Source organism: Macrotis lagotis, chromosome 1, assembly GCF_037893015.1.
Source record: "Macrotis lagotis isolate mMagLag1 chromosome 1, bilby.v1.9.chrom.fasta, whole genome shotgun sequence".
NCBI lineage: Eukaryota > Metazoa > Chordata > Mammalia > Peramelemorphia > Peramelidae > Macrotis > Macrotis lagotis.
Window position 1 is genome coordinate 838,431,400 of NC_133658.1, and position 15,574 is coordinate 838,446,973.

Consider the following 15,574-nt stretch of genomic DNA (forward strand, 5'->3'; position numbering starts at 1 on the left):
AGATTGATAACAGGCAATTGCTCGGAATTTCAGGGACCCTCCATGCTCCTTCTGACGGTTTTTCTAGTGACTAGCAATACGCTTGGTTCTGTTGAGATTGAGAAACTCAGGAAATGCTTTAGTGGCCCCATCTTGGCTCGGTGAGATGCTTTTGGTCCTGCCTTCGGCAACCGCGGTGCTGCTCTGTGTCTCGGAGGAGAGAAGTTTCTGGGCTTGGCAGTATAACCTGTTCCACTTGAGGGGTGGTAGTGGGGGTGGGGGTGGGGGTGGGGAGAAAGATCTCATTCCACCTGGAAAAGATTACGTGGCCTGAGGATCTCACTCGTCCTTCAGCATTGACTTGTCCCAACCACTTTCCCTAGCAGGTTTCTTCAATTGAAGGACTGGTCCGGTATCCATAACGTTGCTCAGTTGGAGGGTAAGAGAGAATGTGAAAAGAGGCTGTGAGACTCAGTGGGAGAGAGAGAAAACAAGAGATAGCGAGATATAAGCAGAGATTCCAAGAGACAGAGAGAAATAGCTGGGCGGGGGTGGGCGGTGGAGGGTTAGGGATGGTGCTGGGGAAGGCAACCCGGCGGATTTGCATGGTAGTCGGCCAGGAAACGGCCTCAACTTTCTAGGAATGTTGGTTTGCGCGTCATTTCCTCCTCTTGTTAATGTCTGTTTGCGAAAACGAAGATGCCCCTTGGAGTTGAAACCTTGGAGGCGCAGAAGTGTCCTTTCGGTTGCGGTGGCAAGGCCCTGTTGCTTAAGGAGAGTGGCACAGGGAATTGCGTGCCTTGAATGTCTCGCTCAGTCGAGTAGGGTAGAATTGTGGCCTAAGAGAGGAGGGGCCTCCAGGTGCCCTCCTGCCCAGCTCATCTTCTTCCCTCGATCTCAAGCTAGTGATTTGGTTAGAAAGAAGTTGATGTCTTCTTTGTGGACTCAGTGGCTGTCTTTATGTTCTCGCTCGTGCTCGCAGCGGTTTCCGCGTCCGATGTGGCTGTGGCTGTGAGGTTTGCGGCTTTTTTGGCGCGTTTCTAAAGATGGACGGAAAAAGCATGGGATTTGTTCACGCTCTATTTGCCATTCTTTCTCTTCGAACGAGAAAACGCTTTCCGTTTGATGTGTTCCGACAATCCTTACCCAAACTGTGATTCGAGGACTCAGGCCCAGTTCCATTGGAGCACTGTAGCGCAGGGTGGGGTGGAGATCGGCGGGGGGGGGGGGGGGGGGGGGAATTGTCCGCGGAGGGTGGGGGGCGTTGCTCTGCTATGCGGTGCAAAGTGGGTGCCTGACCATGAACTCGGAGGACGTGGAGCTTGAAGATATTCAGGATAGCACTTCTGAAAGGTATCTAGAAAATGGTGATGGAGGGTATGGCCTAGACTGGGCGGCTGAGGGCAGGAGGAGTTGGGTGGCTGTGCCCATCCTCCGGGGTAGGAGTGGAAAGAGGCGGTCCTCTGTGTAGACGGCGTCACAGTGACGTGTTCCAATCCAGGCATCCTGGCCTATACAAAGAGCAGGCATCCTGGCGCCACTCTCTCTTGGAGCTCAGCAGGCTTGCATGGAGATCGAGCTAGCCTGCATTTCCGGACTCGATAAGTTGAAGACACTGTGCTGAGCTTTGTGCCCCGCTGACTCTGACTGCTGCCTGAGGAAGAAGGCCCGGTTATCGGAGCGATTTAGAGGACCTCGAGTATTCTAGTGGCCCGAGGCATCGACCATTTTGGCGTGACGCCGGGTATTTTGCAGTTGAGGAAGCCAGGGAGATGCAAGGTTTTGGCAGACGGTCGGGTTTGCACTGAACTGGAGGCCCGAGTCATGGCCCTGTCTTCTGACCAAGCCTGGCCCGACTCTGGGGCCCTGGACTTGGCTATGGAAGAAGTGTATCAGCTTCTGCAGGCTCGCTGTTCCGAGCGGGAGAAGGAGAGCGATGTGTCAGAAGCCCCGGGACCAACCCTGGGCACCTCAGCAGGCAGTGTCTCTGAGGGCCCAGCCCGTTTTCCTCTCTCTTCCCAACAGAATTCGGCCCCAGTGGCCGACCTTGTAGTGAGCTCGGGAGGAGAGCCAAGCCTGGACGACTTGCTGTCCAGCAGCAAGGACCCGCTGGTGCCTCCGCAGCTTGTCCCCGGCTCGGTTAGCCCCGAGATGCAGATTAGAGGACTGGCAGGTCCTGGCTGACACTCTGCTGGGTCAGATCCTCTACTTGCCCCAGGGCCTGACGGCCGACACGATTGTCTCCTCTCTTGCCAAGAGTACGATTCCCAACGGGAAGACTTCCTAGACAGCGTGGAAACCGAGTCACCCGAGAAGGACTTGATGAGTTGCAGCATTGACTTTGGGTCCCCTGTGCAACCGCTGCCCACCTTCACCACGACCCAGATGCAAATTAGTGCAGAGGGAGTGCCTGGCTTGGCCTTTGCCGGGTCCGATGCCCTACTGGCCCCAGGGCCTGAGGGCAGAGACCACGGTCGCTTCTCTTACCACGGGTCCCAGTGCCAGCTGGAAGATTTCCTAGACAGCCAGGAAACAGAGTCACCCCAGGAGGACTCGAGGAGTTGCAGCATGGACTCGGGGGACCCTCTGCAACACGTGCCCACCTTCATCACAACTCAGATGCAGATTAGCGCGGAGGTAGCGCCTGGCTCGCACTCTGCCAGGTCAGGTCCGCTACTTGCCCCAGGGCCTGAGTGCCAAGACGATAGTCTGCTCTCTTGGAAGGGGAACGATTCCCTGCTGGAGCATTTCCTAGACAGCCTGGTCACCGAGTCACCCCATGAGGACTTGAAGAGCTGTAGCAATGGCTCTGGTGGCTCTCTACATCCCGTGCCCACCTTAGTCACGACCCAGGTGCAGATTAGTTACAGAGGCAGCTTCTGCCTTGGCATCTGCCGGGTCAGATCCCCTACTTACCCCAGGGCCTGAGGGTCAAGACCATTGTCTCCTCTCTTGCCAAGAGTCTGACACCCTGATGGGAGACCTGCTGGAAGACGCGAGTGGACAGTCACCCGAGGAGGACTTGCTGCCGTGCAGCAAAGACCCCCCTGCCCCGATGCACGAAAACCATGCCTTAGTCGGGACCGAGATGCAGATTAGTGCAGTGCCAGGGACTGGCTGGGACCCTGTCTCCCCGACTCCTCTGCCTGCCTCCGTCTGCGAGGGACCAGCTGCTGGCCTCGTTTTGCCTCAGGAGGATGTTGGGCTGCTGGGTCACCTTTGGGATGGCCTGGGATCAGAGGCAGCCCAGGAGGACTTCTTGAACTGCAGCAAGGACCCGCCGGCCCCGATGTACCAAGACCACCCCTTAGTCGGGACCCAGATGCAGATTAGTGCAGTGCCAGGCACTGACTGGGACTCTATTTCCTCGGATGCCCTGCCTGACCCCGAATTTCCCTCTCACACTGAGCAAATGGAGGGGCAAAGCGACATCCTTGGTCCTACCAAGAAGAAGAGGACGCCCTGGGTCCGCTTTTCTCCCTACCAACTCCAAGTCTTGACTGACACTTTCAAAGCCAACCAGAACCTCCCCGCCAAGGAGATGGAAGCGCTGGCGGCTCAGCTGCACCTCTCCAAAAACCAGGTCCGAAACTGGTTCCGAAACGAGAGGAAGAAATATAACAAGTGGTTTGCTCACTTACTGGATGGAGACCAGGGGACTGAGCCACACGCACTGCACACCCTCTCCCAATCTATGTCTGCTAGAACGGGTGCAGGCTCCCTGGCCCAACGCCTCCTCAACAACTAGCAAGAAATGCCACCAACACCTGCCTTCTCCTCCTCCCCCCGCTGCAACTCCCTCATCCCAAGGATACCTCCCATAGCAGCGGACCTGACCAAACCATAACTGACAATAAGCTCTCTAAGGCACACCTCGATCCCGGAAAACAGAAAAGCACCAATTGCCACATCATTATTCTGAGCACTATTCTTCTTTCTTTCTTTCTTTCTCCTCCTTCTTCTTCTTATACTTCTTTTTCTTCTTCTTCTTCTACTTCTTCTTCTTTTGGTACAATTGCTACTACTACTACTACTACTACTACTGCAAGTACAGTTCCTACTCCGAATACTCCTATTCCTATTTCTGCTGCTACTGTGAGGTAGAGAAAAGAACCCAATCCAAAGAGAGGACCAAAAACCTTCCATTGCTGTGCAAGATGCTGCTGGTCCAAATTACCGGTTGAGACACGTGAGCAGAAGCAAAGGCAAGGATATCCTCACCAAGACCGGTAAAGCTGCCATTCCTTCACTGAGCGTTTTCCAGGATGACTATGACACAAGACATTGACTGGAGCGCGGGATCAAAAGGACCACCTTCCCCATCCTGCAACAAGCACTCTTGATGATGTAATACCCAAGGAAACCTCCTCTTTGGAACTTTGTCCGTGGCAATTGCTCTTTCTACTTGGCTTCCCAAAATGATAGCTGGGGAATAGCTGTGGTGTTTGCATGCCCAGGATCTCTGTCACATTTTTGACCTACTCGACCCCGAACAAAGCAAGGCAGCTAAGGAATGTGAGAGGAAGGCTTAGAGAGAAGGGAAGGTGAGCGGGGGGGGGGGGGGGGGGGAGGGAAACCAGAGAGAATTCGACAGTGCAACTGAAATCGGACTCAACGTAGTTTGTCTTTAACCCTGATTTTTCATTTTCCTCCTTTCAAGAGGTTAGATTTGGGGATTCGATGTCCTCTTAGTAGAAGAGGATCGAACCTTGGAAAATAAGCAAGAGAAACCAAAACAAAACAACACAAACGCTTCCATGCCAAATTCCTCCACCTCTTCTGGAAAGTGCTTAGACAGGCACACATTCCCGGCTAACGCGAAAGAGCAGCACGAGACATAAACCTAGCATATATTAACTCCAGTGCGTCACCGAGACCCCGACTAAGGGAGATGGAAGGGAAAACTCTCCTTTGGATCCACCATCCCTTGGTCAGGGACACCTCTCCTCCAAACAAGGGCTTTTACCAGGCCAAACCTAAGCCTTTGAACTTTCCCAGAGAAAAGGTTGGTCTAGGGTCGGAGATACTCCAGAACTTGAAGCAGGTGACACTTGCAAAATCCAAAGAGCTAACGAGAACCAGACAGACAGTATTCAAGGACCAGGGTATTGGACAGCTTCGATCAACTTCCTTCCAAAGAATCTCACTTCTGGGCAGAGAATCGACCTTAGGCCACAAAAATACAGCTAAAAGAGGAAAATGCTCGGCCAGAAACTAGGCACAAATGTTGAACATGCATAGGAGGCAAGAACGTCTGAAACCATCGAGGAAGATAAGCTGGAAACGCGCACAGGACTGAAATTTCAAAGGTGACAGCAGAACTTCAAGGACTACTTCATCTGTCCGATGTAGGGAAAGAGCGGGAGTCGTTGAGAGAACGAGGGAGAGACAGCATTACCCAAAGCCTCCAAGGAAAACTGGCATTTCTTTCAGTTGTCAAAGTTTCTGCACAAAGAGCACCACTGCCACCAGGATGCAAAGCAAAGCAAAGCAAAGCAGTGGGTTGGGAAACGATGTTTCTTTCCCACGAAAGGGTCTGAACAAGGACTCAATTCTCAAAGATATGGGGAAGGGAGACCAAGCGATAAGAAGACAATCGATTGCTCAATGGGAGAAATGATCAAAGGACATGACCCGGCAGGGTCAGGGGTGGAAAAAGTCAAGCAATCTATAGTGAGATGGGGGAAAGGCTGTCAATCCTGATAGATTAGAGAAATGCAAATTCAACGCGCTGCCCGGACCCAAGCCACGCCTAACACCACTGTTGGAGGCAATGAGGGAAAAGGGTTCCACGATGACCCTCTTGGTGGAGTTCTCAAGTGATTGCAACCTTTCCACGGAGCAACGTGGAAGTCCGGCCGTAAAGTACAACTGTTCATACCCCTTGATCTGGCCATCCCAGAAAAAGGTTAAATACCTATTTCAGCCACTCTTGATAGCAGCTCTTTAGATCGGGAGCAAGAATTGCAAATCGAGGGGAGAGCCAGCAATTGCAGACAGGCTGAACAACTCGTGGCAGCGGACTGTGAGGGAATCCTAGTGTTCTGGTGGAGATCACTGGGAGTAGAGTTTGAGAAATGCCTGAAGGGACTGACGAGAATGGATGCTGAGTGGGGCGAGCCCGGCCAGAAGGACATCGTGGTTGATGCTCCATTCGAATGGACTTCATCACCTCAGCAGGATGATAACCAGAGATCATTCCAAAGAACTGGTGGCATCAAGGGCCACCCTTTTGCGGAGAAGGAAATGTCGACTTCCCATGCCAACCACTGCTTCTCTGGAACATGGAGATCAGGCATCTTGTGTATTTATTTTGTGATTGCATTCATTCTGAGGCTTCTTCTTTCCCCTCGCTTGGGAATCCTCCTCAAGGACTCACCTAGAGCAGGCATCAGGTGACTTTCACTCGGGGGAGGGAGAAGTGAAGAGAAGGAGGGAGCAAAGTTTGCAATACTAACGCCCCCAACAAAGGAAGATGGAAAGCTCTCTCTCTCTCTCTCTGCATGTACGTAGCCAAAGAGTAAGGTAAATGCAAAATGACTTCCATCGTGGTGGAGCGACGAACAAAGATCCAAGTGTGCGGGGGCAGAGAAAGCACTCGGGATGGAGAGAGAGAGAACCGGTTAGGGGAGGGAGAGGGAGAGAGAGGAGGAGGCAAGGCAGAGCAGGACCACAGCCCCTGAAGCAGAGATACAGAGCGAAGTTCGATGGGTCTTGTTAAGGAGGTTGTAGGCCCAGGTGCTGGGAAGGTTTCTGGAGAAAGGAGGGAGCTCGAGGAGGCCGAGTATGCAGTGTGGCTGATTGTGCGGGCCCGGTTTTTCTGGGGAAGCTAGTTGATCTGGTTTGCCGCAAAGTCGAGAGAGGGGTCAGAGCTTGGGGCTAAGGAGAAGTGACAGGGCTTCGAGGGGCACCGGAGTGGAGTTTGCGAAGGTGTCCCAGGCAAGGCAGCAGAGCTCCAATGTGTGAGGGCCGCGTGGAGAAGCAAGCAGGGCCTGGTGGCTGGCTTTGGTGTGCGTGCGTGGAGGGAAGCCGGGAGGCGGAGGAGCAACAATGTCTGAGAGGATTAAGAGTAAACTTGACTTTCCATAATGGCCCAGCACTGGGGGCTTTGGATGGCGTCCAAAATGCCTTGCAGGCTGTGCAACGGGTGCAGGACGTCTGTCTGGCTCATGGCCAGTAGGACGTGGGTGAGGAGGGAGAGGTGCTCCAGGCTGTTGGCGGCGGCCAGGTGACTGGGCACCAAGGAGGGGCGAGTGTACATGGCGGCCAGGGCCTGGTGGTCAGATGGTGGCGGGGCCTGGCGCAGGAGTCCTTGGCGATCTAGGTCTCGGAGCCTGCGGAAGAGGAGACCAGGCTGCACACGGGCCAGCCAACTGCCAGCCTGCTCCAGCAGGCAGAGCGCCCATTCAGGGCTCGTGTCTAGCAGCTCGTCGCCAAGGCAGCTGCAAAGGCCGAGCAGAGCCGTGTGCACTTGGTCAATGTCCAGGTCTACCACACTGGCCCAGAGACCGGCCAGCAACTGCAGGGCGCCAGGACCCTGGTCCACTTCCAGCAAGCCCTCCCACACAGAGACGTCGTGTAGCAGCCGAGTGGCCACCTGGGGCAAACCTTGCTGTAGTTGGGCCAGCTGGGCACAGAGCTCGACGAAGCCGGCCCTGCAGAGTGATAGCAGCGCGTCCAGCAGCTCCTGGATCAGGGCTTCCGGCAGCATGGTCAGTTGGCTGGCCGGGCTTGGAAGAGCGATCCGGGCTGGTGGGGAGGGCGGGTCGGGAGGGTGGAATTGGCTGGGGCCTGGGCTCCCGGGGAAGACAATGGGGACTCTACTCCTGGGCCCCGGACCTGCCCTGGGTTCAGGGATACCGAGTCGGGAATTGGGCCGGATGGGCAAGGCCGGCAAGGCTTCCCGGGGCGAGAACAGATTCCACTGCAAGTCTGGCTGCTCTAAGCTCCGGGGCCTTGGCACTGGCTGGAGGGCGAGGGGCGTCCACCCGAAAGCGGGTCCCAGAGCGACAAGGCCTGAGGGTGGCAAAGTCGGGCCGTGGGGCAGGATTGCCCCGAAGCGAGCAATGCGTCGGGTCGGAGGGAGAGGGAGCCGAGGGCCTTACCTTCCTTCTGTCCCGCCGGGGATTGCTTACTGCGGGGCCTCAGCAGCAACCCACCCGTATATAGGCCACCAGGACCCCCCCCCCCCGTAAGGCCCCTTTCCTCCTCCCGCCCCTCCCCCGCCCCCGCGGACATCCTACCAATTGACAGGAGGATCAAACACCAGAGGCACACACCCTCCACTGGCGCACCCTTCCATTTCCCGGGGCCACTGCTCAGCCTTCTGGGGGATCCTTGCCAAGGAGGTGGCCACCCTAGCGGGAAAGGCTCGGCACCGTATGCAAGCTGCCGTCCCTCATTGAGGTTAGAACCACGGACAGAGGCAGCAGCACTCCCAAAATATGATAGAAAAAAAGCAAGATAAACCAAAACCAAACAACACAAACGCTTCACTGTCAAATTCCCCCGCCACTTCTGGAAAGTGCTTGTCCAGGCACACACTCCCGGCTGACCCCAAAAAGCAGCACGAGACCTACCCCTACCATCTATACACTCCAGTTCGTCAGCGAGACACCGACTAAGGGAGATGGAAGGGAAAAGTTTCCTTTGGGTCCACCATCCCTTGGTCAGGGTCACCTCTCCTCCAACCAAGGGCTTTTCCCAGCCCAACCCTAACTAAGCCTTTGCCCTTTCCCAGAGAAAAGATTGCTCTAGAGTGGGAGACACAACAAAACTTGAAGGAGGTGACACTTGCAAAATCCAAAGAGCTAACGAGAACCACACAGACAGTATTCAAGGACCAGGGTACTGGACAGCTTCCATCAACTTCCTTCCAAAGGATCTCACTTCTGGGCAGAGAATCGACCTTGGGCCACAAAAATACAGCTAAAACCGCAAAATGCTCGGCCAGAAACTAGGCACAAATGTTGAACATGCCTAGTAGGCCAGAACGTCTGAAACCATCGAGGAAGATAAGCTGGAAACGGGCACAGGACTGAAATTTCAAAGGTGACAGCAGAAGGCACAGAGGACTTCAAGGACTACTTCATCTGTCCGATGTAGGGAAAGAGCGGGAGTCGTTGAGAGAACGAGGGAGAGACAGCATTACCCAAAGCCTCCAAGGAAAACTGGCATTTCTTTCAATTGTCAAAGTTTCTGCACAAAGAGCACCACTGCCACCAGGATGCAAAGCAAAGCAAAGCAAAGCAAAACAAAGCAGTGGCTTGGGAAACGATGTTTCTTTCCCACGAATGGGTCTGAACAAAGACTCAATTGTCAAAGATATGGGGAAGGGAGACCAAGCGATAAGAAGACAATCGATTGCTCAATGGGAGAAATGATCAAAGGACATGACCCGGCAGGGTCAGGGGTGGAAAAAGTCAAGCAATCTATAGTGAGATGGGGGAAAGGCTGTCAATCCTGATAGATTAGAGAAATGCAAATTCAACGCGCTGCCCGGACCCAAGCCACGCCTAACACCACTGTTGGAGGCAATGAGGGAAAAGGGTTCCACGATGACCCTCTTGGTGGAGTTCTCAAGTGATTGCAACCTTTCCACGGAGCAACGTGGAAGTCCGGCCGTAAAGTACAACTGTTCATACCCCTTGATCTGGCCATCCCAGAAAAAGGTTAAATACCTATTTCAGCCACTCTTGATAGCAGCTCTTTAGATCGGGAGCAAGAATTGCAAATCGAGGGGAGAGCCAGCAATTGCAGACAGGCTGAACAACTCGTGGCAGCGGACTGTGAGGGAATCCTAGTGTTCTGGTGGAGATCACTGGGAGTAGAGTTTGAGAAATGCCTGAAGGGACTGACGAGAATGGATGCTGAGTGGAGCGAGCCCGGCCAGAAGGACACCGTGGTTGATGCTCCATTCGAATGGACTTCATCACCTCAGCAGGATGATAACCAGAGATCATTCCAAAGAACTGGTGGCATCAAGGGCCACCCTTTTGCGGAGAAGGAAATGTCGACTTCCCATGCCGACCACTGCTTCTCTGGAACATGGAGATCAGGCATCTTGTGTATTTATTCTGTGATTGCATTCATTCTGAGGCTTCTTCTTTCCCCTCGCTTGGGAATCCTCCTCAAGGACTCACCTAGAGCAGACATCAGGTGACTTTCACTCGGGGGAGGGAGAAGTGAAGAGAAGGAGGGAGCAAAGTTTGCAATACTAACGCCCCCAACAAAGGAAGATGGAAAGCTCTCTCTCTCTCTCTCTGCATGTACGTAGCCAAAGAGTAAGGTAAATGCAAAATGACTTCGATCGTGGTGGAGCGACGAACAAAGATCCAAGTGTGCGGGGGGAGAGAAAGCACTCGGGATGGAGAGAGAGAGAACCGGTTAGGGGAGGGAGAGGGAGAGAGAGGAGGAGGCAAGGCAGAGCAGGACCACAGCCCCTGAAGCAGAGATACAGAGCGAAGTTCGATGGGTCTTGTTAAGGAGGTTGTAGGCCCAGGTGCTGGGAAGGTTTCTGGAGAAAGGAGGGAGCTCGAGGAGGCCGAGTATGCAGTGTGGCTGATTGTGCGGGCCCGGTTTTTCTGGGGAAGCTAGTTGATCTGGTTTGCCGCAAAGTCGAGAGAGGGGTCAGAGCTTGGGGCTAAGGAGAAGTGACAGGGCTTCGAGGGGCACCGGAGTGGAGTTTGCGAAGGTGTCCCAGGCAAGGCAGCAGAGCTCCAATGTGTGAGGGCCGCGTGGAGAAGCAAGCAGGGCCTGGTGGCTGGCTTTGGTGTGCGTGCGTGGAGGGAAGCCGGGAGGCGGAGGAGCAACAATGTCTGAGAGGATTAAGAGTAAACTTGACTTTCCATAATGGCCCAGCACTGGGGGCTTTGGATGGCGTCCAAAATGCCTTGCAGGCTGTGCAACGGGTGCAGGACGTCTGTCTGGCTCATGGCCAGTAGGACGTGGGTGAGGAGGGAGAGGTGCTCCAGGCTGTTGGCGGCGGCCAGGTGACTGGGCACCAAGGAGGGGCGAGTGTACATGGCGGCCAGGGCCTGGTGGTCAGATGGTGGCGGGGCCTGGCGCAGGAGTCCTTGGCGATCTAGGTCTCGGAGCCTGCGGAAGAGGAGACCAGGCTGCACAAGGGCCAGCCAACTGCCAGCCTGCTCCAGCAGGCAGAGCGCCCATTCAGGGCTCGTGTCTAGCAGCTCGTCGCCAAGGCAGCTGCAAAGGCCGAGCAGAGCCGTGTGCACTTGGTCAATGTCCAGGTCTACCACACTGGCCCAGAGACCGGCCAGCAACTGCAGGGCGCCAGGACCCTGGTCCACTTCCAGCAAGCCCTCCCACACAGAGACGTCGTGTAGCAGCCGAGTGGCCACCTGGGGCAAAACTTGCTGTAGTTGGGCCAGCTGGGCACAGAGCTCGACGAAGCCGGCCCTGCAGAGTGATAGCAGCGCGTCCAGCAGCTCCTGGATCAGGGCTTCCGGCAGCATGGTCAGTTGGCTGGCCGGGCTTGGAAGAGCGATCCGGGCTGGTGGGGAGGGCGGGTCGGGAGGGTGGAATTGGCTGGGGCCTGGGCTCCCGGGGAAGACAATGGGGACTCTACTCCTGGGCCCCGGACCTGCCCTGGGTTCAGGGATACCGAGTCGGGAATTGGGCCGGATGGGCAAGGCCGGCAAGGCTTCCCGGGGCGAGAACAGATTCCACTGCAAGTCTGGCTGCTCTAAGCTCCGGGGCCTTGGCACTGGCTGGAGGGCGAGGGGCGTCCACCCGAAAGCGGGTCCCAGAGCGACAAGGCCTGAGGGTGGCAAAGTCGGGCCGTGGGGCAGGATTGCCCCGAAGCGAGCAATGCGTCGGGTCGGAGGGAGAGGGAGCCGAGGGCCTTACCTTTCTTCTGTCCCGCCGGGGATTGCTTACTGCGGGGCCTCAGCAGCAACCCACCCGTATATAGGCCACCAGGACCCCCCCCCCCCCGTAAGGCCCCTTTCCTCCTTCCGTCCCCCCCCCCCCGCCCCCGCGGACATCCTACCAATTGACAGGAGGATCAAACACCAGAGGCACACACCCTCCACTGGCGCACCCTTCCATTGCCCGGGGCCACTGCTCAGCCTTCTGGGGGACCCTTGCCAAGGAGGTGGCCACCCTAGCGGGAAAGGCTCGGCCCCGTATGCAAGCTGCCGTCCCTCATTGAGGCTAGAACCACGGACAGAGGCAGCAGCACTCCCAAAATAGGATAGAAAAAAAGCAAGATAAACCAAAACCAAACAACACAAACGCTTCACTGTCAAATTCCCCCGCCACTTCTGGAAAGTGCTTGTCCAGGCACACACTCCCGGCTGACCCCAAAAAGCAGCACGAGACCTACCCCTACCATCTATACACTCCCGTTCGTCAGCGAGACATCGACCAAGGGAGATGGAAGGGAAAAGTTTCCTTTGGGTCCACCATCCCTTGGTCAGGGTCACCTCTCCTCCAACCAAGGGCTTTTCCCAGCCCAACCCTAACTAAGCCTTTGCCCTTTCCCAGAGAAAAGATTGCTCTAGAGTGGGCGACACACCAAAACTTGACGGAGGTGACACTTGCAAAATCCAAAGAGCTAACGAGAACCACACAGACAGTATTCAAGGACCAGGGTACTGGACAGCTTCCATCAACTTCCTTCCAAAGGATCTCACTTCTGGGCAGAGAATCGACCTTGGGCCACAAAAATACAGCTAAAACCGCAAAATGCTCGGCCAGAAACTAGGCACAAATGTTGAACATGCCTAGGAGGCCAGAACGTCTGAAACCATCGAGGAAGATAAGCTGGAAACGGGCACAGGACTGAAATTTCAAAGGTGACAGCAGAAGGCACAGAGGACTTCAAGGACTACTTCATCTGTCCGATGTAGGGAAAGAGCGGGAGTCGTTGAGAGAACGAGGGAGAGACAGCATTACCCAAAGCCTCCAAGGAAAACTGGCATTTCTTTCAATTGTCAAAGTTTCTGCACAAAGAGCACCACTGCCACCAGGATGCAAAGCAAAGCAAAGCAAAGCAAAGCAAAGCAAAGCAAAGCAAAGCAAAGCAAAGCAAAGCAAAGCAGTGGCTTGGGAAACGATGTTTCTTTCCCACGAATGGGTCTGAACAAAGACTCAATTGTCAAAGATATGGGGAAGGGAGACCAAGCGATAAGAAGACAATCGATTGCTCAATGGGAGAAATGATCAAAGGACATGACCCGGCAGGGTCAGGGGTGGAAAAAGTCAAGCAATCTATAGTGAGATGGGGGAAAGGCTGTCAATCCTGATAGATTAGAGAAATGCAAATTCAACGCGCTGCCCGGACCCAAGCCACGCCTAACAGCACTGTTGGAGGGAATGAGGGAAAAGGGTTCCACGATGACCCTCTTGGTGGAGTTCTCAAGTGATTGCAACCTTTCCACGGAGCAACGTGGAAGTCCGGCCGTAAAGTACAACTGTTCATACCCCTTGATCTGGCCATCCCAGAAAAAGGTTAAATACCTATTTCAGCCACTCTTGATAGCAGCTCTTTAGATCGGGAGCAAGAATTGCAAATCGAGGGGAGAGCCAGCAATTGCAGACAGGCTGAACAACTCGTGGCAGCGGACTGTGAGGGAATCCTAGTGTTCTGGTGGAGATCACTGGGAGTAGAGTTTGAGAAATGCCTGAAGGGACTGACGAGAATGGATGCTGAGTGGAGCGAGCCCGGCCAGAAGGACACCGTGGTTGATGCTCCATTCGAATGGACTTCATCACCTCAGCAGGATGATAACCAGAGATCATTCCAAAGAACTGGTGGCATCAAGGGCCACGCTTTTGCGGAGAAGGAAATGTCGACTTCCCATGCCGACCACTGCTTCTCTGGAACATGGAGATCAAGCATCTTGTGTATTTATTCTGTGATTGCATTCATTCCGAGGCTTCTTCTTTCCCCTCGCTTGGGAATCCTCCTCAAGGACTCACCTAGAGCAGACATCAGGTGACTTTCACTCGGGGGAGGGAGAAGTGAAGAGAAGGAGGGAGCAAAGTTTGCAATAGTAACGCCCCCAACAAAGGAAGATGGAAAGCTCTCTCTCTCTCTCTCTGCATGTACGTAGCCAAAGAGTAAGGTAAATGCAAAATGACTTCGATCGTGGTGGAGCGACGAACAAAGATCCAAGTGTGCGGGGGGAGAGAAAGCACTCGGGATGGAGAGAGAGAGAACCGGTTAGGGGAGGGAGAGGGAGAGAGAGGAGGAGGCAAGGCAGAGCAGGACCACAGCCCCGGAAGCAGAGATACAGAGCGAAGTTCGATGGGTCTTGTTAAGGAGGTTGTAGGCCCAGGTGCTGGGAAGGTTTCTGGAGAAAGGAGGGAGCTCGAGGAGGCCGAGTATGCAGTGTGGCTGATTGTGCGGGCCCGCTTTTTCTGGGGAAGCTAGTTGATCTGGTTTGCCGCAAAGTCGAGAGAGGAGTCAGAGCTTGGGGCTAAGGAGAAGTGACAGGGCTTCGAGGGGCACCGGAGTGGAGTTTGCGAAGGTGTCCCAGGCAAGGCAGCAGAGCTCCAATGTGTGAGGGCCGCGTGGAGAAGCAAGCAGGGCCTGGTGGCTGTCTTTGGTGTGCGTGCGTGGAGGGAAGCCGGGAGGCGGAGGAGCAACAATGTCGGAGAGGATTAAGAGTAAACTTGACTTTCCATAATGGCCCAGCACTGGGGGCTTTGGATGGCGTCCAAAATGCCTTGCAGGCTGTGCAACGGGTGCAGGCCGTCTGTCTGGCTCATGGCCAGTAGGACGTGGGTGAGGAGGGAGAGGTGCTCCAGGCTGTTGGCGGCGGCCAGGTGACTGGGCACCAAGGAGGGGCGAGTGTACATGGCGGCCAGGGCCTGGTGGTCAGATGGTGGCGGGGCCTGGCGCAGGAGTCCTTGGCGATCTAGGTCTCGGAGCCTGCGGAAGAGGAGACCAGGCTGCACACGGGCCAGCCAACTGCCAGCCTGCTCCAGCAGGCAGAGCGCCCATTCAGAGCTCGTGTCTAGCAGCTCGTCGCCAAGGCAGCTGCAAAGGCCGAGCAGAGCCGTGTGCACGTGGTCAATGTCCAGGTCTACCACACTGGCCCAGAGACCGGCCAGCAACTGCAGGGCGCCAGGACCCTGGTCCACTTCCAGCAAGCCCTCCCACACAGAGACGTCGTGTAGCAGCCGAGTGGCCACCTGGGGCAAGCCTTGCTGTAGTTGGGCCAGCTGGGCACAGAGCTCGACGAAGCCGGCCCTGCAGAGTGATAGCAGCGCGTCCAGCAGCTCCTGGATCAGGGCTTCCGGCAGCATGGTCAGTTGGCTGGCCGGGCTTGGAAGAGCGATCCGGGCTGGTGGGGAGGGCGGGTCGGGAGGGTGGAATTGGCTGGGGCCTGGGCTCCCGGGGAAGACAATGGGGACTCTACTCCTGGGCCCCGGACCTGCCCTGGGTTCAGGGATACCGAGTCGGGAATTGGGCCGGATGGGCAAGGCCGGCAAGGCTTCCCGGGGCGAGAACAGATTCCACTGCAAGTCTGGCTGCTCTAAGCTCCGGGGCCTTGGCACTGGCTGGAGGGCGAGGGGCGTCCACCCGAAAGCGGGTCCCAGAGCGACAAGGCCTGAGGGTGGCAAA

General features: G+C 55.5%; 1 long non-coding RNA gene across 1 annotated transcript in view; it reads left to right on the top strand.

Moving 5' to 3' along the window:
• The first annotated feature begins 331 nt into the window (after nucleotides 1-331).
• The window catches only part of LOC141508617 (uncharacterized), a 45,778-nt gene continuing 30,535 nt past the window's right edge, over nucleotides 332-15,574 (top strand). The window contains exon 1 of the long non-coding RNA XR_012474466.1: nucleotides 332-418. This is a non-coding gene — a long non-coding RNA (uncharacterized LOC141508617). The remainder of the gene's footprint in view (nucleotides 419-15,574) is intronic.